The sequence below is a fragment of the Nipponia nippon genome, unplaced genomic scaffold (genome assembly GCF_047370975.1).
Source record: "Nipponia nippon isolate SJK-2023a ecotype South Korea unplaced genomic scaffold, ASM4737097v1 scaffold_4, whole genome shotgun sequence".
Lineage (NCBI taxonomy): Eukaryota > Metazoa > Chordata > Aves > Pelecaniformes > Threskiornithidae > Nipponia > Nipponia nippon.
The window spans coordinates 73,758,678-73,785,133 of NW_028262358.1; positions in this window are offsets into that span (position 1 = coordinate 73,758,678).

Here is a 26,456-nt window from a genome sequence, read left to right on the forward strand (position 1 = left end):
AAGGAGGATCCGGGGAACTACAGGCCTGTCAGCCTGACCTCGGTGCCAGGGAAGGTCATGGAGCAGATCATCTTGAGTGCCATTACATGGCACGTGAGGGACAAGTGGGGAATCAGGCTCAGCCAGAATGGGGTTTATGAAAGGGAGGTCCTGCTTCACTAACCTGATCTCCTTCTATGACAAGGTGACCCGCTTAGTGGATGAGGGGAAGGCTGTGACATCCACAGCCTTGTTGTCCACTTGGACTTTAGTAAAGCCTTTGGTGGTGGTGAATGGAGTCAAATCCAGTTGGTGGCCGGTCATGAGTGGTGTTCCTCAGGGCTCAGTGTTGGGGCCGGTCCTCTTCAATATCTTCATTGATGATCTGGATGAGGGGATCGAGTGCACCCTCAGTAAGTTTGCAGATAACACCAAGTTGGGTGGAAGTATCGATCTGCTGGAGGGCAGGAAGGCCCTACAGAGGGATCTGGACAGGCTGGATCGATGGGCTGGGGCCAACTGTATGAGATTCAACAAGGCTCAGTGCCGGGTCCTGCACTTGGGTCACAACAACCCCATGCAATGCTACAGGCTTGGGGAGGAGTGGCTGGAGAGCTGCCTGGCAGAAAAGGACCTGGGGGTGTTGGTTGACAGCCACCTGAACATGAGCCAGCAGTGTGCTCAGGTGGCCAAGAGGGCCAATGGCACCCTGGCTCGCATCAGGAATAGTGTGGCCAGCAGGAACAGGGAGGTGATAGTGCCCCTGTACTCGGCACTGGTGAGGCCGCACCTCAAGTACTGTGTTCAGTTTTGGGCCCCTCACTACAAGAAGGACATTGAGGTGCTGAAGTGTGTCCAAAGAAAGGCAGCGAAGTTGGTGAAGGGTCTAGAGCACAAGTCTTATGAGGAGCGGCTGAGGGAGCTGGGGTTGTTTAGTCTGGAGAAGAGGAGGCTGAGGGGAGACCTTATTGCTCTCTACAACTACCTGAAAGGAGGTTGTAGTGAGGTGGGAATCGGTCTCTTCTCCCAAGTAACATGTGACAGGACAAGAGGAAATGGCCTCAAGCTGCACCAGGGGTGGTTTAGATTGGATATTAGGAAAAACTTCACCGAAAGGGTAGTCAGTCATTGGAACAGGCTACCCGGGGAAGTGGTTGGGTCCCCATCCCTGGAGATATTTAAAAGATGGGTAGACGTGGTGTTTAAGGACATGATTTAGTGGTGGACTTGGTAGTGCTAGGTTAACAGTTGGACTCGATGATCTTAAGGATCTTTTCCAGCCTTAACGAGTCTATGATTACTTCTGTCTTCTTTTAATCTCAGACAGCAAAACAGAGTAAAACGACCAACAATATTGTACTGTTATAAAGTCTTTCCTGTTTCACCATGGTGGAAATTAAGAAGAAGATCAGGACACTCCAAGTACTGCATATGCACTGTGGGCTGTATGGTACATACTTCTTGCAGCTTTGGGTTGTACAAGGCTCTCTGTAGGACTGAGGTGTGCTTGGAATAGAAGGTCCTCCATTCAGACAGCTTTTGTAATACAGCTGAGCTTCTCTGCAGAGAATTTAAGTTCACAGGACTTTTTATATATTGCCCATTGGCCATACATATTCTAAATGTTTTGCACAGACAGCATGGCCAAAGCCACATGTTCTAAAATAATTTTGAATAAGCCTGCAAGACTACAGTAAAAGCTATAAGATTCAATCTGGAAGCTTTCATACATTTGCTTTTGAGGCATTTAAACTTGAAAGTGGTTTTCAAGCCATGCTTTTCCGTCATGAGAACTAATAACTTTTTTTTAAGAAGAGATTTTTCAGGTGATCACAGAAGATCAGGTTTAAGAAAAATGTTACATGTAATGGGATGTGTGACAAAGTTCAATGAATTGGCAACAACTGCTGAGAATATGATAGTGCTGAAGAAGGCATGTGACCTGAACACAAAGTTTATTAGATCTCCAAATAAACAGCCTGACTATCTGCATTCTGCTTCCAAGCATCCTCAGGTGCAAAATAGCCAATTGTAAAGTATTTCTGTTTTCCTAGACAGATTACATAGTGTCTGGTGATACCGTCGTTAATTTATTTTTTCATTAGATTTCTGTGGTGGTTGTTTCCTTGTTATATTTTTTCTTTCTTTAAAAAATTTATTTGATTCTACTCTTCTGCTCCACTCACAATCTCTTGCACAAGCTTATCAGCTCTTTCTTCTGTTGTTTTTTCTGCTGAATATTTTATAGCTCTCTGTTCCTCTTTCTTTCATAATTTTAATGTACAAAAAATAATCTAAATTAAGTCTATCAATCCTGCATGGAGAACAGGAAAAATAAGAAATCTTGACTGATCTAGTGAAATATCATCTGCTGGTGGTCCTGTTCTTAACAGGATGTCCTTGATTGAATTTAGGATGGAAAAAAGGCAAAATCAAAAACTCAGCACTATGAGCTATCCTGAAAAGAAGTAGGAAATAAAAGGAAGATGTGTGAAACACACACAGTTAAAAGGCAGACTATCCACAGCCTTATTTGCATTCTTCTTCTTCACTTGACTTTGAAGAGCTTAAAAATTGCTCTCTAGATGTATAGATTGTGCCTGCATTATTCAGTGGTTTCATTGCATTGATTTATATTATAAATGTGCTTTGTAAAAAGATTTAAGAAAAGAATATACTGTTAGACTTTAATTTGAACAGAACACTTGAGGAATCATTAGGAAATGAGGTAAAGATAACAGAAAGGAGAAGAGAATTACTTGGCACTGGGTTGGGCCAGTAAAAGATGCAATTTCATTGATTGACCTACAGGGTACTATGAACAAAAAAACAAATTTAGCTAAAACTCTCCCTGTGTACCCATATATATCATTTAATCTCTTTGTTATATTGAACTGCATTATACTATCTGCCTTACATCTTCTCTTTAATTTTAGTGAGAATATGAAGCACATCGAGTCTCATAATAGTGATAATGGTAGATATACCTCTGAAAGTAATTGTATCCTTGAGATGAGATACCCGAAGGTAGGATTTGGAGACGTGGTAAGAGCCTGAAACAAACCTTACACTGTGTCTTTTAAATTGTTCTCTCATGGCCCCAAATCTTGTTAATACAACAGGAAATATCCCATCATTTGGTGGAAGATGTTAAACTCTCACCTATTGTGTTTAGTCCTTAATTTTCACTCACTGTGAATCCTAAAGCAACTGTGCTGTCTCTGGCAACATACAGTGGTGCATAATTTAAGCATCAGCATGTGACGGAGGCTCACAACTGAGAGTCCTACTCTAGATGCAGGCAGCTTCAGGGCGCTGCAGGCAGGACCCTTCTCTCTTTTAAGACTGTGAATATCTCTCAAGGTAGTGTTGTCCTTGTTCAGCAGCCTCATGGAGGGCTTTCCTCAGACACTTGCAGCAAGGGCACCTGCAGCATTTCTAGACTTTTCAGCCTGGACAGGATAAGGTTTCTTTCCAGCATCACTTGTGCTTCTTCTGGTGCGTTAAAAGTAAAAGGAATTAGAGACTCCCCTGGAAGACAGGATCTAGGTCACTGAAATAGCGCTTGTAAGATTTAACACTAAACTTATTTTGCTTTCATCAAAAATGGGGCATAAGTCACAACCAGTTCTTTCCAGATTCCAGGGTGTTGCATAAGTGGGAGGGCACATCCCTCCCTGGCACCATGGTTTCAGCCCTCAACAGGGCAAAAAAAAAACCAACACCAAAAATCTGAAGTAGCTGGAACAGGGATTGGCAACTAAGCTAAAGGAAGGCACCCTGGCAGTCCTCCTGTGAGTGTTAGGAGAGGGATGGTGGGAGGGATGGTGGGAGCACCATCCCTTGTTCCCCTCCCCAAACTTCAATTATCTATGTAAATAAACAGGCTTACGCACTCCACACATGGTCCCCTGTAGCAGCCAAGGTGAGAGAGTGGGAACAGGCTCTGTGCCATCACATGCAGTCAGGAAAGAGCAGATCACCATCTTACACAGCTGAGCACTCCTGAGCACTCCATCAGGCCTCTTGTATCCCATGACCAAGCTAACCCCAAGAACCAAGGCTTCCCAGCTCACACCCTGAGCTACCCATCCACTGCTAGATCCATGCTGAACCTGCAGCGGGAACAGGCAGGGCTGCCTGTACCAGGCTGCAGGAAGTGGCAGACAACAGTGGTTTTGGTTCCTGGCTCTGCACTGGTCAGGAGAAACTGAGTCTCCTTCCCACAGCAGCATCTTCTGGCACTTAGCTGGGCCCCGTCTTCATCATCAGAGCGAGCTTAATGCGAGCTCATGGGTTTGGCAACTCGGTGGTTAAGGCCCTCTGCTAGGGCACTGCCTGGAGCTGGAGGCCGTAGGTTTGGTTCCCCCTTTATTCTGGCACAGTTCAAACCAGCATCTTCCATTTAACAGGAAAGTGAATAAAGAAATAATGTAAATAAATAAGTCAATTACTTGTGCCACTTGAAGTCAGCTTTCAAGGAGAAGCTGGAGCTATTTCATTAGCTGGCTTTTGCCACATTGAAGATGGTTTAATTTTAAAGAAGTGAGGCTGGGGAGATCTTGTTTGTCCCAAGTGTGGTGACATCTATGACACCCCACTCAAACAGATTATTGATACATTAATAGTCCTGACATTAGTCCTGTGTGCTGATTTGTGGCTTTTTCTCTTTAGTTGTGCACATTTTGTGAGCTGACTACCTAAAAAGAATAAAACAAAACAAAATTCTACTGAAAATACCAAGAACTCTTAGTTAAACATCATGTTATGTTGTAACAAACATAATTTTTGACAGTCATCCTATGTAATAGAATCCCAGGGATTAAGGAAAAATGAACGATAGTACAAGAATTTAAATATGTTTGTTTAATAAAGTCATTAAAAGGAAATGTTAATACTCTCAAGACAAAAAAACTTTTGAATTTTTCACATAAACCAAAGATATTTGTAGTGCCCTCTAATTCAGTTAAAGGCTAATCTCTTTTAAATCTTCACTCTTGTCCATTCTTTACTGAGGCAGTAAAATGTGATTATTAACAAAAGCGATGGAGTCCTTTGGCAACCAGCTGCTGCAGCTCTGTGTCAAGTAGAAGAGGAACTGATTGGAAAGACTCTGAGGAATACAGAGAGAAACTCTTGCTAGCATGAACACCTGACAATATTCAAAGTGCTTCTCAAAAAGATGGATGGGTAAGGGAAACACTCCACCGTAGTCATCTAACAACAAAGAGAAGGCCTAATAAGAAAATGTCTGAAGTCATCCATATGGGTGGAGAAAATGAACTGCATTGAAATGGAAATATTGGGAGCAAGCCGATTTCGAACAAACGACCTAGTTGGAGCTAATTCAGCCAGAGTCAGCTGAGCTCTCCCGAGGAGCGAGGGGAATGAGTCCCCTTGGTGAGGTGGGGCAAAACCAAAAAGTTCAAGCAGAGGTTATGGCAGCTCCTGGACACAAACGGCCCAGGTTGCAGCCTATGTTTGAGAAGTGCACAGCTCAGCATGGGAAAAAGAGATGCAAGGGCTGCCCTACACTGCTTTGATCTTCAGCTGACCAAGTGACCCCATCCTGTCCTTCTGCACATGAAGCTCTCTGGGATCGGATTCTGCAGGCTTTCATGCTGGCCTCTGGGTAAACTGAAAGCAGACAACGGTGTTATCTAAGAGCTACATGGACACTTCCCAACTGCCTCTCCAGGCTTGCCTCCCTGGGCTTGCTTCCCCCTTTGCTACAGTGGTCCTCTCTCCCTTGGCTCCAAGGAGATGACAGTGGCAGCAAGGAAAACAAGGACGTTAGACACTTGATGACAGTATCAACACTGCAGCACAGGTGGAGGGGAGAGCAAAAGCTGTGTGATGCTCCCCGCTTGGTGAGCCGCAGCAAACCCAAGAAGTTCAAACAGAGGCTACTGCATGTTTGTTTTCTTCAGTAGAGTAACTCAGAGGTAGTGTAAATGGCAAAATCTTTTCACCCCAAAATGAGGGTTTCATTCTAGCTCTACAGGCCCCAGACTGATGAGCCTGAGGGAGAGAATAAAATTTCCTCTAGCTCACTGATCCACTGAGAGTTTTACCTGCCAAGGAATGAGAAACCCCAGTTATTCTTTCATAGAGAACTGCACCATTATACTGTTTTGATATGAAACAGGTTGTAAGTATGCAAGGCTGCCAAACTTTACTACAGAAATACTCTTAATTTCTCTCAATGGAGCATACTTTCCTAAATGAGAACCTTACAATTGCTACAGTATGAGCAGAAACAATCAAATTCTGTCATGTTACACAGCACAGAATGACACTGCAGTAGTAAAAAACATTATAATGTAATTATTAATTTTCATCATTACATTGGCTGTAATTTTCTATATGTTACATTACATTTGCACAAATGTTGCTGGAAAATTTAAATTCAAAGCTTAACATCAGAGTACCATTTTCTTTGTCTCTGCAATTTTTGGAGCACGGAGGGTGCTAATTCACACTGTTGTGCATCTCTTTTGATAGCAGAGAGGCTCATTCATGTCACTGTCTTGAATTTAAATTTAGATTGCTTATATGTGTTCATATTTTCTATTTATATTATTACATCCACTCCTGCTCTATTCTTTGCTCATTAGGGAACTCTGAACACCAACTCGAGGAAGTTCTGTTAAATGAATCACGTGCCCTTTGCAAGAGCTCTTTGAATGACATGTGTAATTATCGACAATTAACAAGATGCTAATTATACCTTCAAATTATAATCCTACTGAGCAAAATAAAAATCCTTTATGGAAGAAAAAATTGTTAAAGGCACAACATTATATTAAACCAAATGACAAAAAGTTTGGCAACTTCCAACAGTATAAATCAAACAAACTGCTGAACACATCATGCAGCTTGCCAGCATGGCTTTCTGCCAATTAGCTTTTCATTGCATATTCAATAAGTTGGGGGTGGGGGGGAAGAAAAGTGAAGGAGGAAGAGGATTTAACTGACATGTCACTGCTCAATCAATAAAAAAAGTCAGAAAAGCTGTAACTATTTAAACTTTGCAGTGTGTGTTGTCTTACAGTTACATCAAATTGACAGGGAAGAAAGGGTTGTCTGAAAGGTTTGAGGCTACAGCAGCTTTAATAAATTCTACATTTGCAAGAGAAACAGCAAGAAAAAGCCTCCCTGTCAACATAATAACTTGGACCCAGTCTCATAATGCTCACCATGGATTTGATTTTTTCTTAGCAGTTTGCACAGGCAGCTTTGGATCTTTATCTGCTCTCAAAGATGGAAATCTTTGCAAAAGTAGAGTGGCTAGAATTAAAACTCTACATTCACATGCTCTCAATTTTAATTAGTTATATTTACTTCTGTTATAATTTAGCCTAAGTATCTTGTTCTTTAGTTCATCCTGATCCAATAATTCCTCAAGGACTCGCTTAGTTCTGATATCAGACTAAAGTGCTCACAATACTAAAGTTTTGTTGTCATGAATAATAACCAAAAATGTGTTCAATCTGTTGAAAACCTAAAAAAAATCCATTTGTTTTCTCTAGGGTAAAACAAAGCTTTCAGGTACTATGACAGTTCTCTAAGATGCCTGGGTTTTGTTCAACTTCTATGGTAAAAGACGTGATATAGCTCAAGAAAAAAAAAATGACAGAGAAATCTCCCAATAAGATAGAATTATCAATGGTCTACCCTGCAATCATGACTACATTCCTTGTAGTTTTGGGCAATAAATGCTAGAAAAAGAGGACAGCCTTCTGCTGCCTATATCATTATTAGTTCTGCTGCAAACATGCAGTGGGGCATAATTTTGGTTTTGTGGGTTTTCTTGTTTTACTCTGTTTTCCTGTTGACGAATTCCAAAAAGTTTATAAACCTTAGCAGGAATGGCTTGCAATCACTCACTGAGGTGTATTAGGTGCTCTGGTTGACCAAAGTAGTGATTGGGATACATGCCATGAGGCTTCTGGAACCGTTTTCAGGTCATGAAGTGATCTGCAAATACTCCAAGTCAACCCTTTGCAAGCATTTGACAGGCTGGAATTCACACGCAGCTGATTTGCCAACCTCCACAAAAGGCTCATTAATAAGCCAATTTTTTTCCAATGAGTACCTGACCCAGCTGAAGTTTTGAAATTCAGAAATCCTTGGAAGTTGTTAACTATATTCTTCATTTTACAAAGAGGAGTTCCAAAGGCAATACCTAATTTTTTAGCTACTTAAGAAAATGTTGTCTCCTTTTCTACTGTGCAAAGAGATAAAATAAGGCTTTTGTGTCTTAAGAGAAAGTGGAAACTACTTAGAAATTACTTCAGAAGACATGCCATCATGAAAACAATGAGAAATTGGATGACAGCATTTGTCATATTCCATCTGTACTTAACTTTTCATAACCTATCTTATCTAAACATGGAAAGGGAAGACATTGTTTAATTTAGGTCTCATACTACAACCATTTAATAGTCATTAATTACTTTCTTCTCTATGAGAACACAGGGAAAAGCAGACTCATAATTAATCTAGATTTAAATATCCAAGAAAAGAGACATCCTGATCTGCCAGGACTGTATGCAGTGCAGTAAAAAAGCATCCTATTTCCCTGTAATCTTTTATTGGAACCTAAAGGGGCTGATGATCAGTGATTTGCAACCAGACTCTTTTCTATACCACCCCACACAGCAACTTCTCTAAGACATCATTAATTTCTAGGCTCCTGAGATCACTGTATACATCAACATAATTTTCCAAAACATGTTGAACTTTTCTGCTTTATGTCTCTTTTTTGTTTGTTTGTTTGTTGTTGGGTTTTCTGGGGTTGTTGTTGTTAGATGATTAATCTATTCTTACGTGGTATGCCTGGATTAATAATGTATGATACTAGGTTGCTACTGCTAGACAGACCTGTACTCTTTGAGTTTTCCAGTCTGAGAAACTGAAATAATTACGCTGAGTAGACTTTTTTTTTCTTGAAATCCCATAGTCTACTTGTATTCTGGTAAGAAAAGGAAGTATCCTGGCTTGATTTATGGTAATATGCCTCTAAGCATTTGAGAAAGATCATATCCAGGAAAGCATAGCATTAAGCAGTAACGGTGTCCTGTCCACAGAGCAGGACATGTAATACTAAGGAGCAGGAAGCTCCTACATCCTCAGTCTTGATAGAAAGAAAATGACTTTGCCTTCTAGGTAGAACTGGACAGTGTAGAAACATTATGAGCTGTTTTTACAATGAACAAATACTTTCCAGAAAATGAAGTAGTTCCAGGTTGTCTGACAGCAAGCAAGTGCTCTGAGCTCCTTAGTCTCTTCTTCAGGAGTTACCTGAGGCAGACCTATCAAAACCAGGACATTTAAAGTAGTATGTTCAATATATAGAAAGTCATAAAGTTTTAAATAATCTTTCCAAAGGAGGAGGTATATGGAAGTAAAAAGCATGAATGAGTTAAAACATCAACTTTATCAACAGAAAAATAACTAACATGAATTTGAAACAATTATTCAACTACTATAATAAGGTTCTTCATAAATTCTAAATGCAGAAAAAAGAAATGTAGATTTTTTTCCCAAAAAAAGAAACAAAACTGATGCAAGAACATAAGATCCTTAAACTTTGAATCATTTAAGTGACTACAAAACAACAAGAAGGAAGAATGAAAATATAGTTAAATATAAAATCATAATTGGGCAAGGCATATGTCAAATTAAAATATTAGGCAGCAAAATTAAGAAAACAAAGTAGAGATCATTCTGCTAAACAACAAAAAAAAACACTTTGACAAATTCCATCTGCTAACAGAAATAAAAATTGTATTACCAGGAAGATTCAGAGAAATAATATGAAGTAATAGTATGAGCTGACACAGTACTAGTTATACTATATAAAACCACAGGCCACAATGCAGCAAAACACTTAAACATGTGCTGTGCAGTTTCCCATAATGATGTGTGGTAAATTGAGCACATTTTCCTTCCTAACTTCTTATTTTATTAGTAACTTCTGCTTTTAAGTTACCAATAGCTTTTCTCACAGCTTTGCTGCTGGGCCTACTATGGATATCCACCTTTTCTAACATTTTTCTAAGTGTATGGTAACCACCTAGTGAAGAATCCAGAAGGAAATTTATGAATTTTATTTTATTTTCAGGAATGGGTGTACTAAGTAAGCTCCACTGCTCAAGCTAGCATTATAAATGGGAGGATGAGTTTAGGAGACAAGAAGGCACTTTTACAGAGGTGTCTACTTAAATGACAAAGCAATAAATGAGATGTGTCAGATTTCCAGCTGGAAAGCAGCTTTGCAGAAAGGGTCTGGAGGTTCTGGAGGGCCCCAAGGTGAACACAAGCCAGCAGTGCACCCTCATGGCAAACAGCCTCCTGGGCTGTGTTAGGAACAGCATTGCCAGCAGGTCTAGGGAAGTTATCTTTCCTCTCGTTCAGCACTGGTGAGACACACCTGGAGACCTGGGTCCAGTTCTGGGCTTCCCAGTGCAAGAGAGACGTGGACATACAGGAGAGAGCCCAGTGAAGGGCCACTAAGGTGATGAAAGGACTGGAGCATCTCTCCTATGAGGAAAGGTTGAGAGAGCAGGGACTATTCAGCCTGGAGAAGAGAAAGCTCAGGAAGGCTCTTGTGATGCAGTGATGAGGGGGAGTAAAGAACAAGGAGCCAGACTCCTCTCAGTGGCACCCAGTGACTGGACAAGAGGCAACGGTCACAAATTGAAGTACAGGAATTTTTTTTTTTTTTTTTTTTTTTTTTTTTTTTACTGCAAGGCTGGTCAAACACTGGAAGAGGTTGTCCAGAGGGTAATCAACTGTAAAGGACTTTCACAAGTTTCTTGCTTTTGTGGAGTCTTTCCATTTACAGAGCTGTGAGCTGAGAGGCTTTAGAAATGGGTTCAGCCAGTTTTCATATGTCTGAATGAGCAGATATCTGGATGTAGTGGGTTGGGTAGATTGAATTTCTTTTCAGACATTGTAATCACAAACTACCATGAAAACTAATAGGATGTTATTGTTAATTTTGAAGGGAAAGAGGAAAAATACATAATCAGCAAGAGAAAGAAAAAAAAAAAAGAAAACATAGACTTACATGAGGAATCCAAAAGTGCAGATGAGTGATAGAAAGAATCATGCTGCTTTTTTTGGCTTACAGTAACCCTTTCTGCTCATAAGAAAAAGGCTGGAGAAAAGGTGGGTTTGTGATACTTCAAAGCCCGTACAAGTGACTAATCCACCTACCAGCCTTATCAAGACAGAAAATCAGGTGTACCCTCTTCAATGCCAGCTTGCAAGCACTATATGCAAACAAGGAAAGCTTTATTTATGAAAGGGTGATATAGTCATAACTTAAGATAACAAACAAAGTGTAATCCAGTAATTTTAGAAGCAATCTGTTTAACCTCTTTTCCACACTATCAGAACCTATCTTCAAAACAGTTCTTTCACTGCATGTTATTACCTCTCCATTGAATCTCTTTCACCAGCAGAAGGACAAGGGCATTTTTTTTATTTTATCTTCAGTGTGGTGTCAAGGGTCCAGGAGCTGCCTAAGCTAGTCTGATGACTGATGTGAAACTACTTGCTAAGCCAGACTCACCAGACTCTATTCCATTCTCCTCTGTGACATATCTAACTGGAGATTTCTATATTTTATCTGTTCTGTCTCTCACCAGAAAACTGATACATTTGTGGTCATTTTTAGTAATTCATAACTTCTTGGATCTTTCCTTGCCTGTGGAAACTCAGTGTTACTTTCTTCCTCTCAACATCCTCCTACAACCAAATCAAGTTTCTTCCTATTTAACAGTGACTCCTGAGGTTACATGCTAGGAGCACGGGTTGGCAGCTTATGCAAAGCAAGCTGTCTGGCATCCCACTTCTTATTTGCAGCACACAGCTTTTCCTTCTCTGATCTGGAGTTTGGGGAATGCTTGGGTGAAATTTGCTCCAGCTCCTCCCTGCAATCATGCATCAGGATTAAGTAGGTCGTTCTCTTAGGCTCATTTCTGTAAGCATTTATGCATCTGTTTAACACTTGTGAGTAGTTCCACTGAGACCCACAAGTAAAGTCAAAGTGACAGAGGATCAGGGTATGATTTAGAAGAAAAGCATATATAAAGGTTGCTTAGATCACCTTCTAATCTAGGGGGGGGGTAGGTGCCGTTTTATGCTGCTGCTCAGTGGGCTTGTGAATTGTTCTTCCTCTTCCAGCATTTTAGGTGCTAATTTAAACACAGAATATTTTCTTTTTACACTGAGAGCTATATTAAATAGGTTGTAAAAACAACTACTTAAGCTAAGCTGAACTCAGTAGCTAACTTCTATTTATGGAAGTAACTGGTAAATTTAAAATAGAAAGAGAGAGATCCTAATTTTCTAGTTTTTGAATGAATATTTCACCCTCAGACAAAGGAATCGTACAGTGGAAAAGAGCCAGACTACTTACTCAGTCATATGAACCTCTGAAGAGACTGCTGTGTAATCTACTGCTAGCTGAACCAGGAAAATGTGTTGACCACTTAGGAATCAGATATCAATTATCTCCATATGCAAATGCCACATGTAACATTCCTCTGTCTCAATGTCTTTTTCTCTCCCTTTGCAAACAGTATTTAAACTGACTGCTTATTCATTGCCGTATACATACATATACCCACACATATTTTTCCATGGGTATGTACATAGTGTATGTATAGTGCTAGCAAGACCTGCTTGGACTTTTAGTTCAGCAGTGCCATCTTCATCTCGCAGCATTCACTGTCATGTCTTCACCAGTGTGGACTATTCCGGCATAATATTTAAATGACACAGAATCAAGAGAAATCATGAAAAGAAATTCCTCTTTCAATGCCAGGTCAAGTGGTATAACAAAGGAAGAGATGTTATATTATCTCCACACATAAAAGAAAATCTAAGTCTGCTAGTACCTGAAGACCTGAATTCAGTGAAAAAGTACAGAAAAATTAGGAAAATAGTAATACATAATGATGTTGTAAAGAATAAGAAGGAAGATTAAAGGGAATACTTTGAAAATGGGAAAATACATAAATAGCATAGGTAAGGGTAACTTATATTTTAGCATATGAGTAATATTATGTAGCACCAAAGCTTTTGGCATCAATTTAAATTATTTCTGAAATGTCCAGGGTGATCAAGGAAGCTTAATATACTGGAATACTGAAAAAATAGAAGCAGACTGCTAAATAAACTTTATAATGTACATATACACTCACAGTCTCATCTGTTCTACTTAAAAACATCCTTTCATCTCTAACATAAAATACTTATGTAGTTCCTCAAATTTCTCAAAATGCCCACTTTGAAGTTTGCCCTGGCCAAGAGAAGACAGCTAATAACTTAGCCACCAGAAATATAAACATAAGGTCAGAACAAAGACTGTACAATTTTTTTTAAGAACTGGATACGAGACTTGCACAAGGTTGTATGCCGAAATTAAAGGGTTTTTATTATCAAGACGAGGATGCTGAAAATAGCTATGGGTACTGTAATGTTTAGGCGGTAAGATGCGTAAACTGAGGTTGGTTAATGCTGGCTCCACTAGTGGTTTCCTTAATTTGAAATGATTGTGCTGATGGGAAGTACACTTGAGCAACCTAACTGTAAATGCAGACTTTTGGGGGTTTAGGGATTTCTTCCAGGTTATTTTTCCTTCTTTTAAGTTTAAAGAAAAGTATTTTTCATCTCTCAACTTTTAAGATCCTGCTTACCACGTGAAGTCCTCCTGTACACTCACTGTGTTCCTTCCCCTTCTACTTGAAGTTACATTCCTTTCCACTCTGCCTTGAGCAGTTTCCTTTCCTCGTAAACTGCACTTCAGATATCATCCTTCCCTAATGCCATGCTTTATCTTTCTCAGTGTAATTTCTATCCACTAAAAATATACAGAGCTCCACATGATCTTTCTTTGCTGTCTCTATTCCACTACTGTATATGTTGCAATATGCAGATTTGTAGGTAGAACTGGAGTATTAGAGAACCACGGGCAGGGAGAGAAAGAAGCCTGAAAAAGGGAGGAGCAGTGTGGAAAGTGGAAGATGGTAATGGGTGCAGACCGTAGCCTGTAGGAAATCAGCAGGCTGTAGCAAAGGTTTCTTCTGTGTGCAAAACACTCCTATCACATCCCAGTTATTAAAAAAAAAAACAATTGTAAGAAATACGGAAAGAAAAAAAAATTTTCCTCAGTACTTTATTCCACTACAACACCATCCACTTGAGGTCACTGGCTAGGATGAAGATATCTTAGGCAGTCTATTATTAGAACATTGACCACAAACCACCCCTTCCAACCTTCAAACCTTCAAAGAGAGCTGATATTTTACTCATCAAAGTAATTTTCTAGCTGTACTTTATTGCACTTATTTCAATTACAGTCAGTCCTAGTAGCCTCAGTCTGCCAAGGATTAATACTCAATTACTTATGTGTTGTTTACATTGTTAAAATGTCTGTTATTGTATTTCCTCAATAAACAGAACAAAAAATGGCTTTTGGGAGGTTGCCTTAGTCTGTCATGTCAATACAACTGTAGGATATTTTAAGGCTGTTTATACTTGATATCATCTTTGCTATAAGAGAGCTGTCTTCGTTCTATTTTTGATTGAGGTTTATGCTATAATCTTAAGTACTTTAAAAATATGCTACTGGAAGTTATCTATCTGGCAGATTGTACAACATCATCTACTACTAAAATTCAATGTAATTTGCTGTTCAGAATAACTTTTTTCTTAGCAAAATGACTCAAGAAGGCTTATTCACATTATTTCAAACATATACAGCAAAGCTATTATTGGAGTTTAGAGAATTAGCCAGTTCTTGCTGAGTCAAGCATTTCCGGAAAGGAGGCTGATCCTGAAAACACATTTAACTTTAAATAGAGCTGTGCCAGCAGGTACCTTCTTAATTAGTTTTCTTCATTCTTTAATCAGTATTCTTGTCAATCTTTGGAAGCTCTTCTGTTGTAATCATAAAGAACAGAAAACAGGTAAGTGTTTAAAGATAGTTTTTCTTGAAGTGCAAAATAGGGCTAGAATAAACCTGATTTAAAGTCGAATGCTACCAACCTCATGGAATGTGGGGTGGGTAAGCCTACAATGTATTTTCTTTGCTTTAGCACAGAAACACTTACAGAAATATGTCAATATGACAAAAACATGCTGTGAGCTTCACAGAGAAACAGTCCACTGTGAGATGTAAAAGAAAAAAAACAAGGCACATCTTTTGTGCTATATACATGTACACCCCATTTATAAGCCAGAGCATTCTGTCTGAATTCTAGGCATGAGCATTACAGCTGTCCTGACCATTTTTTTTTTTTTTTTTTGTATATGGATAATGTGTACTAGCCTCAGTGCTTCCACAATACTGTTGATCAAAGATTTATATATGCACAGAGAGCAGGAATGCTAGAATTATTTCTGTTGGAGACCTTAGGGATATGCGACTGGACAAGACATTTGCGTTCCAAGCCAAACACACCCAAGTGCAGGTTAAGTTAGATGTAATTTGAATTCCAAAAGCCATAAAACAGCCTGTTCAGTAATAAGTGGGGGAGAAAAGAAAGATTGTCTAATGTAATCTGATATTGTTATTAAATACAACCCCCTGCCCTGTGCTTAAGCACTGTTGATATTGTGATATGAATTGACAAAAGCCAGAAAATTCATCATTACACTGACACCTCATCCTTTGTTCACGGCTTTGTGAAGAGACGGGGAAATAGATATCACAGCATGAACTGAAGACAGTATCCGCCTCAGTTCTGAATTTCCTGGCTTTCAGTCAGTTTGCATCACAAACTTAATGTCATTTAAACACAAGCTTCATTATAGTTTAACTTGAGGGAAAGAAGACATTATGAAGCAAACATGCTCATATTGCCTGTGAGACCAAAATAATTTTTACAATTGTTTTTGATTTAAGAAGAATGTTTATTTTCTAGGAATTTTTTTTTCTGTAGTAAATTCATACTTATTATACAAATATTATTTACTAAATTGACTTCTTATGGTCACTTATTGTCTATCAGGTAAATACGCATTTAGGTGCAGGGTCAAAACTTTCTATATTTGCATTATTTGTTAATTTATAATGGTTCCTGTGGACCTGATATAGTCCATTTATGTAAATCTTCATTAGTTCTTGACTTTATATGTTGTATTGACTACAACCTATTGCACTAATCCAGCTGTCCCATGTGCATATTAAGCCATAGTGAAGATGTGTAATATTCTCAAGAAATTTAAACCAACTTGCTCATTCCCATTCTGTTCTTCATCCAGCCCCCCCCCCCCGCCCCAAATGCCTACACATGCTATTCTAAGCTATAAATTAAATACTTGTTGCTTTATTTAGCTATATGGGAAAAATTCATATTTCACCTAATCTAAATGATGTTTTAACACCTCCCAGACTTTAAAAACCCCAAGAAATTATTCACCTCCCTTTTTAAGTATCAACTAGAAAGTGACCTAGTTTATAGGCTAAATACATTGTACAGGAATATAAGCGGTTCCTTCTGTCTTCCTAGCAAAGCCCCTGAGTCATACCACCATACATGTCTGCTGTATTTCTCTTCAGACAGCTGTTTACCTAGGTCTGTATTAGATTACAGAGGGGCAGGAGAGGGGCTTGAGCAATGACCTGTGCTTTTACCGTCACCCCTACACACTCTTGTTCAGGCACAACTACCATTCTCGCAGACATGCCCAGGCACCATTTGGGCAACAATGTGGGTCTGGGACCATTCCTAGTGGGCACTTTGGAGGTGACCAGCCATTTTTTTGACAGACAAGAATTTAACTTGTAGATGCCAACTGTACTGTGTAATTTGGCTTTAAAGACAGAATGGTGCATCCCACTTCATAGTATAGATGTAACCTAGCCTATATGGGTTCCCTCCATATAATATTCTCTTCATCACCTCAAACCCCACAGGTCGAAAGGCAGGAAAGTCTCATAAGTCTCATGGGTGATTTTCTCTGTTATCCCATTACAGAATTTATATACCCTAATTTCTCTCTGTGATTCCGTGAGTCTACATATTTGAATAAATAGATAAGTTAGGATATATGTAATAGGATAATGGGGAAAATCACCTCAGGTTGGCCTCAGATTGGAAGGGACCTTGGGATGTCATCTGGCTCAGAGCAAGCCAGCTTTGAAGGCACATCATTCCGCTTAGGATGCTGTCATGATATTTTCTTTGTTTATTGATTAAAAAAAGAAACTATTTTATTCTCTTTGAAAATATCCAAACAAATTTTACTATCAATGAGTAAATGCTACATGACGAATCCTTTTACTTCAGGATAGACTAACTACTTCACAGTGAGACCTATAGGTGCCTGAAATTCTAAGTTAGGGGAAAAGGTACAAAACCACCCAGCAGTGACTCATAGAAGGGCCAGAAAAAACCCTTGTGCCTGAATTTCCTTGGTGTAAGAGTGCTCTCTCTGCATTCTCCAAAAAGCACTTTATCTCAAGGTAAAAAAAGAGAGTGGAGTTTTCAATCTTAATCTTTTGTTTATAGTCAAAGGCTCTGGAGTGGGGAAGCAATGATGTCCTTTGAGGGAGTCACATGAGATGTAGCCCTCTACGGAGGAAGGATGCCAGGTAATCTGAAGCAGAATACTTATTGAGTTGCTCTTGGCTGATACTGTAAAGGCACAATTATCCTTCAAACGGTCTAATGCTATTCAAAATTCCATCATGACACTGACATAAAATATAGAACTGATCATTTTTCCTCAAAATCAAATACATGCCCTTATAAGAAAACTTGTGTTTTAATGACAGATGTGAATTTTGTGTTTAAAAAGGTATTTTTCTCCTAAGAAAAAATATTTTCCAATCACAAAAGGTATTGAATACAGCAGAAAGAGTTTTTACCTAACTTGGGTTCTTGGTATAATACTGAAAAACTGTGTTAAAGAGAAAAAAAAAAACAGGTTTTTTTCTTTATGTGTTTTTTCCTAGATCATCAATAGCAAAGTAATATGCCACTATGGAAAATTGTGCTCCTCTAAAATCTGTGCTTGAGAATACCTGAGACCTTTTATTTACAGAAACAGGTACTGAGAAGCTAATGAAACTCATGCAAACCCAGTTATATACAGTATCATAAAATTAGACAGATATGAGAAACATTTAAATCACAGTTTTCAAAATAGAATGACAGAAGAGGCAAGGCACTGTAGATGCCACTAAATGGAATCACATTCAAAAATACAAATAACGTCTTTTTACTTTCTTATACTGCCTCCAGCACTCTAGCAGTAGAATATTTCACAAGCTTTTGCTTTTTTATTTCCCAGTTTGTCCCAAGAGAAACAGCTTGATTGGTGTGTAGTCTGTGTATCTGTTGTTTCTTGTGAACAATTTATTGTTGAGCAATAAGGCTGAAAAAGCTAGCTCTTAATTTGAATCAGAAAGGAGTTAAGATTTTCTAGCACTTGTAGCTTTTAGAACAAGAGGTTTCAAAGCCTGTGAAAAGCTTACGGAAACTTCATTGGCATCACAAAAATGTTCCCAATAATTCAGTGTATGTGTGTATGTGTGTGAGTGTGCCTGTGTGTGTACAAGCTGGGGCATGAAACAATTTCCCAGAGCCCAAAATACTGAGGTAACCAATTGTGAATATCCTACATACTTAGATGCTTCTCCTATGTGACTGAAACAACACTGGGGTGATGGGTTGTTGTGTTGACGGTGCTGATCTGCTTTTTTCCCAGTATGACTATTTGAATTTCCAAAGGCAGAACCAAAATAAAACAAACAGCAAAAGTATGGGTGTTGAGGATCAGTTTAGCAGTCTGAGGACAATGGCTTTTCATGGCAGGGGACACTGGAGAAGAGGCAAGTTTACCCAGAGTTCTGCTGTCCTTCTACAGATATTGCTGCAGTTTAGTTTGGATCAGTCTTATCCAGCTGCTCTTCATCCAGCTGCTCTTCATCCAGCTGCTGATTTGGATGAGTCAGTGAGTAAGATAGGAATGACTGTATATTTACAGTAGAATTAAGTAATGCAAAGTGACTTCTCTAGAGCTGGCTATCATCATGTTGTCATTGGCTAAACATTCAGTGAGGCCAAAATGGGCAATATTTGATAGTCGTTAGGTGTTACACAACAGAAATTGGAACCAGCTGAAATATCTGCATTGCAGAATCAGTCCAGGACCACCGCTCTCCCTGGCGTTCCAGCACTTCAGTAAGAAGCAACAGTGAATAAGATTCACTATTCCAGGAAATTAATTATGAAAAATGAATGTGATCATTTTATCAAACTCATGAGATAGAAGCTAGATGGTTGATATGTTTAATTGATATGGGACACATGTTTTACTTTATAAGTGTTTCACTGGGTAAATGCAAAACAATTCTAAATGTTTCTAGGAACTTCCTTAATGTTTTAGTAATTTTCTCAATGATCTCACTGTTTTTCTGTATTTATCATAACACCACATAATTTCGTAAATGATCATTACCAGTTATTTTTCATGCATACCTTGAAAAAACAGCAATGGATTCATCCTAAGAGCATTTAGACAACTGAAAGTGAAAAGTTTAGTCCCATTGAGGTACACAGGATCCCCCAACAATAGTGAAGATTTTTCCATTCCCATTTCTAGACTCAGACTTGTCACAGTATATTTAAAAACAGAGGCCACAGACTTATTAAACCTATTATATGATGGAAGATTTAGCCTCAAACTACTAATGAAGCGGCTCCCATGAAAAATTTTGTTGGCTAGGAACATTTCTTTCTGCAGAAAAAGGAGCAGATAAAAGGAGAAGGATGGCTTTGTACTATATGGTCCTTAGAGATATCCATTCTTACCATGTAACATCAGTTTCTAGTCTCATGCTCAAAAAGTCTAAGAAGTTCTAGGGATTTTAAATAAAACGTCATCTGCCATTTGAACTAGCATTTTAAATTAACTTAACACCCCCCCCCCCCCAACAACAACAAAATGGAAGTAAACCAAAAGCAGTTTATAAATTATGGCTCTGAGGAAAATCTCCTTGTGGACTCAGAATAAAAAGATAACCCTGCCTTAGAGATATGGAAAAAACTGTAAGAGTATCCTAGTATACAATTATATTCCTCTGCTACCCCTGCTGCTGTCGTCCCAGTAAGATCATGAATGGATGAAGCAAACTCCAGCATGAAGCATACCCTTGCCTTTCTCACCACAAAGTCAGAAATGGAAGGAAAATGACGAAGAGAAAAAGAATAATCCCCTGTGCTTCAGTAAGAATAAGGAGGAGCCAAGTAATCACATGTAGATTTCCACTAGTTCAGAGAACCTCCTTCCCATTTGGCAAAAAGGGTATTTCTGTTGTTCCTAATCCCATAAATACACCCTGACCAGCTCATAGAGTGCTCAGACATTCAGCAAGGTCCCTGAACACTAGCAATGGAGCTGCTCATGTGTTTCAAGTAAAGCTCTTGCTGCAACTCCTTGCTGCATCAGGCCCACTGTAATCTGGAGTTTGTCTGGAGTTACTGTTCCTGCTGACATATTGTTTCAATTCCTCCTTCAAAAATGAGAGGGAGAAACAAGTGGCTCCCTGTTGGATAAGTAACAGATCTACTCTGTCAGAAAGGCTGTCTCAGACCTCACAGACAGAGCCAGTCTGGGACATCCTGCAAACTTTCCTAGACACTATCCAAAATATATGGTGCCCTGTTTTTCAAATATCACACCATTTATCTGTGCTTTCTGGAAACATTTCAGACAGACACACAACATACCAAGATGACTGCTACAAAATAGAGTATTCTTTCTTCCTATCTAAATGAAAAATGATGGCAACTCTTTCTTTGGAGCAAAATTAATGCTCACCAGCACGGCACATGCAGGAAGATCAAGTCATAACTCAAGTTACAAAGTGAGTGCAAACATAATGGGAGCTTGCATGAGGAGGAAAAGGAGGATGGAGATGATATTTGGCCAATGTTAAGATGGGCCTCACCTCCAGATTTAGGCCTGCAATTTTACATGCGTGTGCAATTTTTCACGTTTTTCTATGCTTCCACTGTCAGGACAATTCTTGAGAATATAACGTGCTAAGCAAAAAGCATGACATAGAGTACAAAAGGGAAACTTTAATGTATTCTTAGTCTAACTTCTAATTTCTTTACCAGATTTCATTCTCATTATTTTTTATTAAAAATCAATAATATTAAGGCTGGGAACAATTCAGTAAAGTATCAAGAACTTTGCCTACTTAAGGCACAATAAACAAACAGGCTTAATTCCAGCCACTAAATACCAAATGCTCAGAACTCTTCATGTAAGTAGGACTTAGGAAAAGGCCGCATTATTACTAACTGCAACCACCACACACTTCAGTTTGGAAGGAATTCACAAGCCATCCAGCCTGTGGACAAACTTAATAATGGAAAAACCCTGTGTGAAAGTTCTGCAAACACTTTCCCCTTATATACAGTGTTTTTATTTGTTTGTGAAAGACATATCATATTGGAACTTGATGTTAATAATTTATTTCTCACACAAGGCAAGAATAATAATTCTGTTCTTTAAAAAATCAGGCCTTTACTTTATTTTTAACTGTTACAAACAAGAAAATGATTAAAATGAAAGCAGGGTGGAAGAGCTTTCCCAGTGCTTAACTCAGGTGCATGAGTGGGGCCCTTGGTATCCTTAAGCCTTTTACGTTGTCAATGGAGAAAGAGAGAAGCTCCCACCAGGGAGTGCTTCAGAGCAAGGATTAATTTTAGTGTTCTGAATTACTCCCTGGGAAAGACCCTTAGAGAAATTCAGAGAAGGTCACCAAGGGTGAGCAATGTTTTCTGTGCAAGGAATGAGTAAATAAGCTCTTCAACATGGAAAAAACTAGCTGAGGCACGAATACAACAGAGGCCTATGAAACCATGAATGGCACTGAGAGGGTGAATGAAGATCAATTTTTATTTGTCTTCTCCACTTTATGAGCTAGTGGTCATCACATAGCAGCTGGCAAGTTCAAAATACAGACAAAATGACCCTGTAGCTGGGAAGCTGTGGAACTCATTGCCATGGGTTGCGAAGGCTGAAAGAAGTTTATACATATTAAAAAGTGGAGTGGACAAGCTCATGGAAGGGAACGACTTTGCAACTTGTGAGACTTACTACTATCTCTGTGTCAGGAAGTCCATAAATCAATTTACTGGAGCTTGGTGAATAACCCAGGAGAAAAAACAAATCTGTCCTTGCCCCTTCCCTTGGTGCCTATGCCTGGCCATTGCCAAAACTGAACGGCAGGCTGAAGGAACCTTTGGTCAAATTCAGCTTGGCAGCCCTGTTCCTACATCTTATATTATGTCCTTCACAAACTAACCTCCTGACAAAGACAGCAGTGTTAAAGGCTGAAAGTAGACTTCAGGGTAAATCCTCTGCATGGGAATGGGTAAAACTCTTGTACATCTGAAGACAGAGAACAATTGCAATAAATTCCTAATACTAAAAGTTAAACCCTGAAGTACTAATTGAGGTGAATGCATTCTGTCACACTTTCCTGAGAGCAACTCTGGAGGCAGATTTGCATTCTATTAGTGACCTTTTACTTTTAATGGGGAAATATCTGACACCAGGTCTGTGTTTCAAACAACATCTTCTCTTTGCTGAGTCAGCATACACACATTGGTTGATCTGTTCTAGAGGAACTGGGAGGGAGAATGGGATTATTTATCCCATCAGTCTCAGTCCTGGCAAACACACAGATGGGAAGTAGTTACTCTCTGGAAATTATTTCTCTTGAGCTTAAACCCGAGATGCCTAGGGAGTAAGGGGACAGTTTATGACTCTCTATTTTCCTGTATGGCTGGAAGCCAGGCTATGATCTGGACGTAAGTTTAACACTGTCTTTTCTCAGATAAACTCCAAACTTCTGCAGCCAGAATTCGTCAGAGTAAGAATAACAGTAAGATCTTTAGATTTAAAAGTAGAGTTAAGTTGAAATTAAAGAAGTGGGTTTGGATCTTTTTTCTTTCCTGAAAGGATAATGGTAATACATTTTATTGCTCCTGAGGCACTTAATTGATAAAATAATCTCCATTGGTTACTTTCTCTCTAGCAAACAGGACGCAGATTTGAGAGAGCCAGCAGGGCTGGATCGCATCTTGAACTCTCTAAGTGCTTTGCTACAGCTTTGGTTAGTTAAGAGGCTATTGTGATTAATCTGAATTTAGGCACCTACTTTCACAAATAACTACTGAAATCCATCTCCAGCTTAGGTAGCAGTTTCAGCTGCTTATGACTAAAAACATTTCTCCTAATTTTCAGAGAAATGGCAGCAATGATGATTTCTTTTCTTGTCAACCATGATGTTGTAGGATATATATTTGCACATTAGGCAAAATTTTTCCATCTTGAAATTTTGGAATCACTGACTACTCTAAGTTTCAACATTTGTGTTGAGGCAAATGAGTTCTGTAGACAGAGGAGGGAAAACTTACTAATCTTGACTAGTAAAATTATGGAAAAACAGGAATCCTCTTAGATGAAATTGGGGAAAAAAAGCGCCTTTTTAAAAATGAATAGTTGAATATTTTCAAGAAATTACAATGTGGTTCTTTCTATAATCACCTATGTTTTAAAACAAAAAAATCAGAGTTAAAGAGACATTTCCAAAACACAGGTTATCCCAATCTAAAATAGATGTCTAAGTTGGATGAGATGATCCATCCCAGAAGCACCTGTATTTTCACACTGACTGGGGGAGAGCCTAGATAATTTAAACTAGATGTATAACTTTTAGGTGGCTGAAGTTAGGGGAGTTCCACTTTGATTTTCCTGTTGCACAGTTTCATTTTCGATACATTTTCAGTGTGATTCTTTCTGTTCTCCTGCGCTGACATCCTCACTCATCCTCAATGCAGTAAAGCCCTCAGCTATAGAAGCAAATCTCTGTAAGATAGCAGGAAAGAAAGGAGAAGATGTTCAGTGTGACTGGCTGTCACAGAGACAAAGCTGACACCTGTCCAGGAGAGGAGGACAGTTTGGTCTGTGCTCAGCCACAGAGGGGCTCTCTCTCCAGCTGGCCCTGCAGACCAGCAGAAGACACCAAAAGTGTCCCAAGGATTTCTTGGGCATAGAGCTAGAGCAAAAGACATCGGCTGCTTCCACAGACTTTTAGGCAAATGCAGATGAGTGGCACATACTGAGGGCATGGCTGAGATTGAATGGGCTTCTTGAGGGTGAAAAAAGACTATAGTAGAACATGCTGGAGGAATTGTGACAGCATTTCCATAGGCAGGTGTGGATAGGCAGTATATCAAGGCTGTTTAAATACCAACAAATTCATTTTAGCTCTTGGAGTAGCAGTGACTGAGGAGGTTCTTTCAGCCATAGAGTGTGTTTGATTGTGTATCTCCAGACAGTGTTAGGCTTTCCTTGCTGCAATCCCTGGGAAGTGATTTTCACCTGCAACAGTTAACATGTAAATCCAGAACTGTATTATTTATCCTCTTTCAGATAGAATCTGCAACCCCCCTGCCATTTCATATGCAATCCTTGTTAAATTAAACTGGATGTTTCCATCTTCCATTTTACTGAAGCTTCAGGGAACAGTTTGAAAAATGTTGACATCAAGAAACAAGCTGAGAGCAAGCAATGCATGTTTCTCTGTGTGTTATATATAGAATGACACACTTTGGCTTTATGGCATTGTGCATTAAGAAAATGTTGTTATGGGCATCAATAAACACTATAAGCCCTTTCTGGGCCTCACAGTACATATGAAAAATTAGATCCTATAAAACCTTTGCCTTGGCCAAGTTCATTTATTTCTGAAATCATGTACTTCAAGAAACAATTTATACATCTTTTTGATTACACAAGGTAAAAACCAAAGTGATTCTAGTTCAGACCTAACCATGAATGAGGGTAATGTATGGCAAACAATAATGCTGAAGAAGGAACTGGCAGTCGTACTATGTGGGCTTTCTCCTGCTCTGTGAGGCTCACTCATTGGAAGCCATAAAATCTGGTTGGTATAACAGAAGTGTTTGTAATTAGAGTTAATGGAGTTAGTTGAGACCACAGGAGGGGGAAAGTAGCTTTGATCCCAGGTGGCCTCATAGCAAGAAGGCTCACAGCAAGGGAGCACTCTGAATTGGAAAATATTAGAGGCATTTGCTGCAAAACCAAGAAGTCACTGCTGGAAAAGACCTAAGAGTATAATTTACAAGCAGAACTAATTTAGTTTCCGATCTCTATCTCCTAAACTTTCTCTCCAGTCACAACATTCAGAATAAGGATGAGTTTGTTTCTGTGATTTATCTTTTATGAAAAATGTTAATTGGTTCTGACAGTTTATACTCTCTTGGTCAGGAAAGAAAAAGGTAAGATGAAGACAAATCTACCAAATCATTCCTGAAGGGGAAGCAACGTGTTCATTATTATTAATCATGTAACAGTATTGTTTCATAATAGCTGAATTGTTCAATGTCATAGCATTTGGGGTTTTCTATTGTCACTGTTCCTGAGTGACCACTTTTGGAAAACCTGTGAAATAAATACCGTACTTAGTGAACATCATACTGAGATTTCAACTCACTAAAAAATAATATTTAGAGACTGGCTATGGTGTGGTCATTTTTTTATGACAGATTTTTGGAATATTACCTAAGAGATTTAAAATTACTCATTACTTAAAGCCATTTGTGATTTACACCAATAAACTAAGCAATCATTTCAGCATAAGCAGATGGAAATTATGTTTCCAGGATGCATTTTCATTAAAAATAATCTTTAAGCTATATTTGCACTTACCTTTGTGTTCATCCTCCCACACTCAATAAATGAATTAATTTAAAAGTCTATTGCAAATTATTTGAGTAAAAAGAAAAAAATATTCAAAAGAAAGTACAAGTTAAGGAAAAACATGGCAAAAAGTGGGGAGGGAATTTGTCTTTAGCTGAGGACTAAGGAGGTTAGAATGGGAACTGCTGAGAGGGAGGGGCATGCTGTTTTGCCAAATAACAAAATCTACAAAGACAATCCGTTTATCAGTTCCAGCAGTTTGCTGACATCATTACTTGTATATTAAAGAAAAGGGATAGGAAGCATATCAAAAGAAAATTATGTTGAGATACTTCAAGGTGCCTCAGGTTCACAGGAGATTTTTAAAATAAGAAGGTGACTTTTAGTCAGATACAGAGATACATGGAAGACCAGTAGCTATGATCTACTCATACATGTCTGCATTTATGAAAAGCGCAGTAGTGGGGCTGGGCTTTAAGGAGTTCTCAGATGGGAACATTTGTGAGGAAAGGATCCACAACAATCTTGCAGAGGAGACAAAAACACGTATAAGGGCCGTAGCAGAGCAAGGTTGATGTTCTACAAGCGAAGAGGTGCATAAGCACATAAGAGGTGCATAAAACACTTAGGATCTAGAGGCTGCAGATGAACCCATGTGTATAGACACTTGCCAGGGGAAACAACCTTAGGTTATGTACTAACCA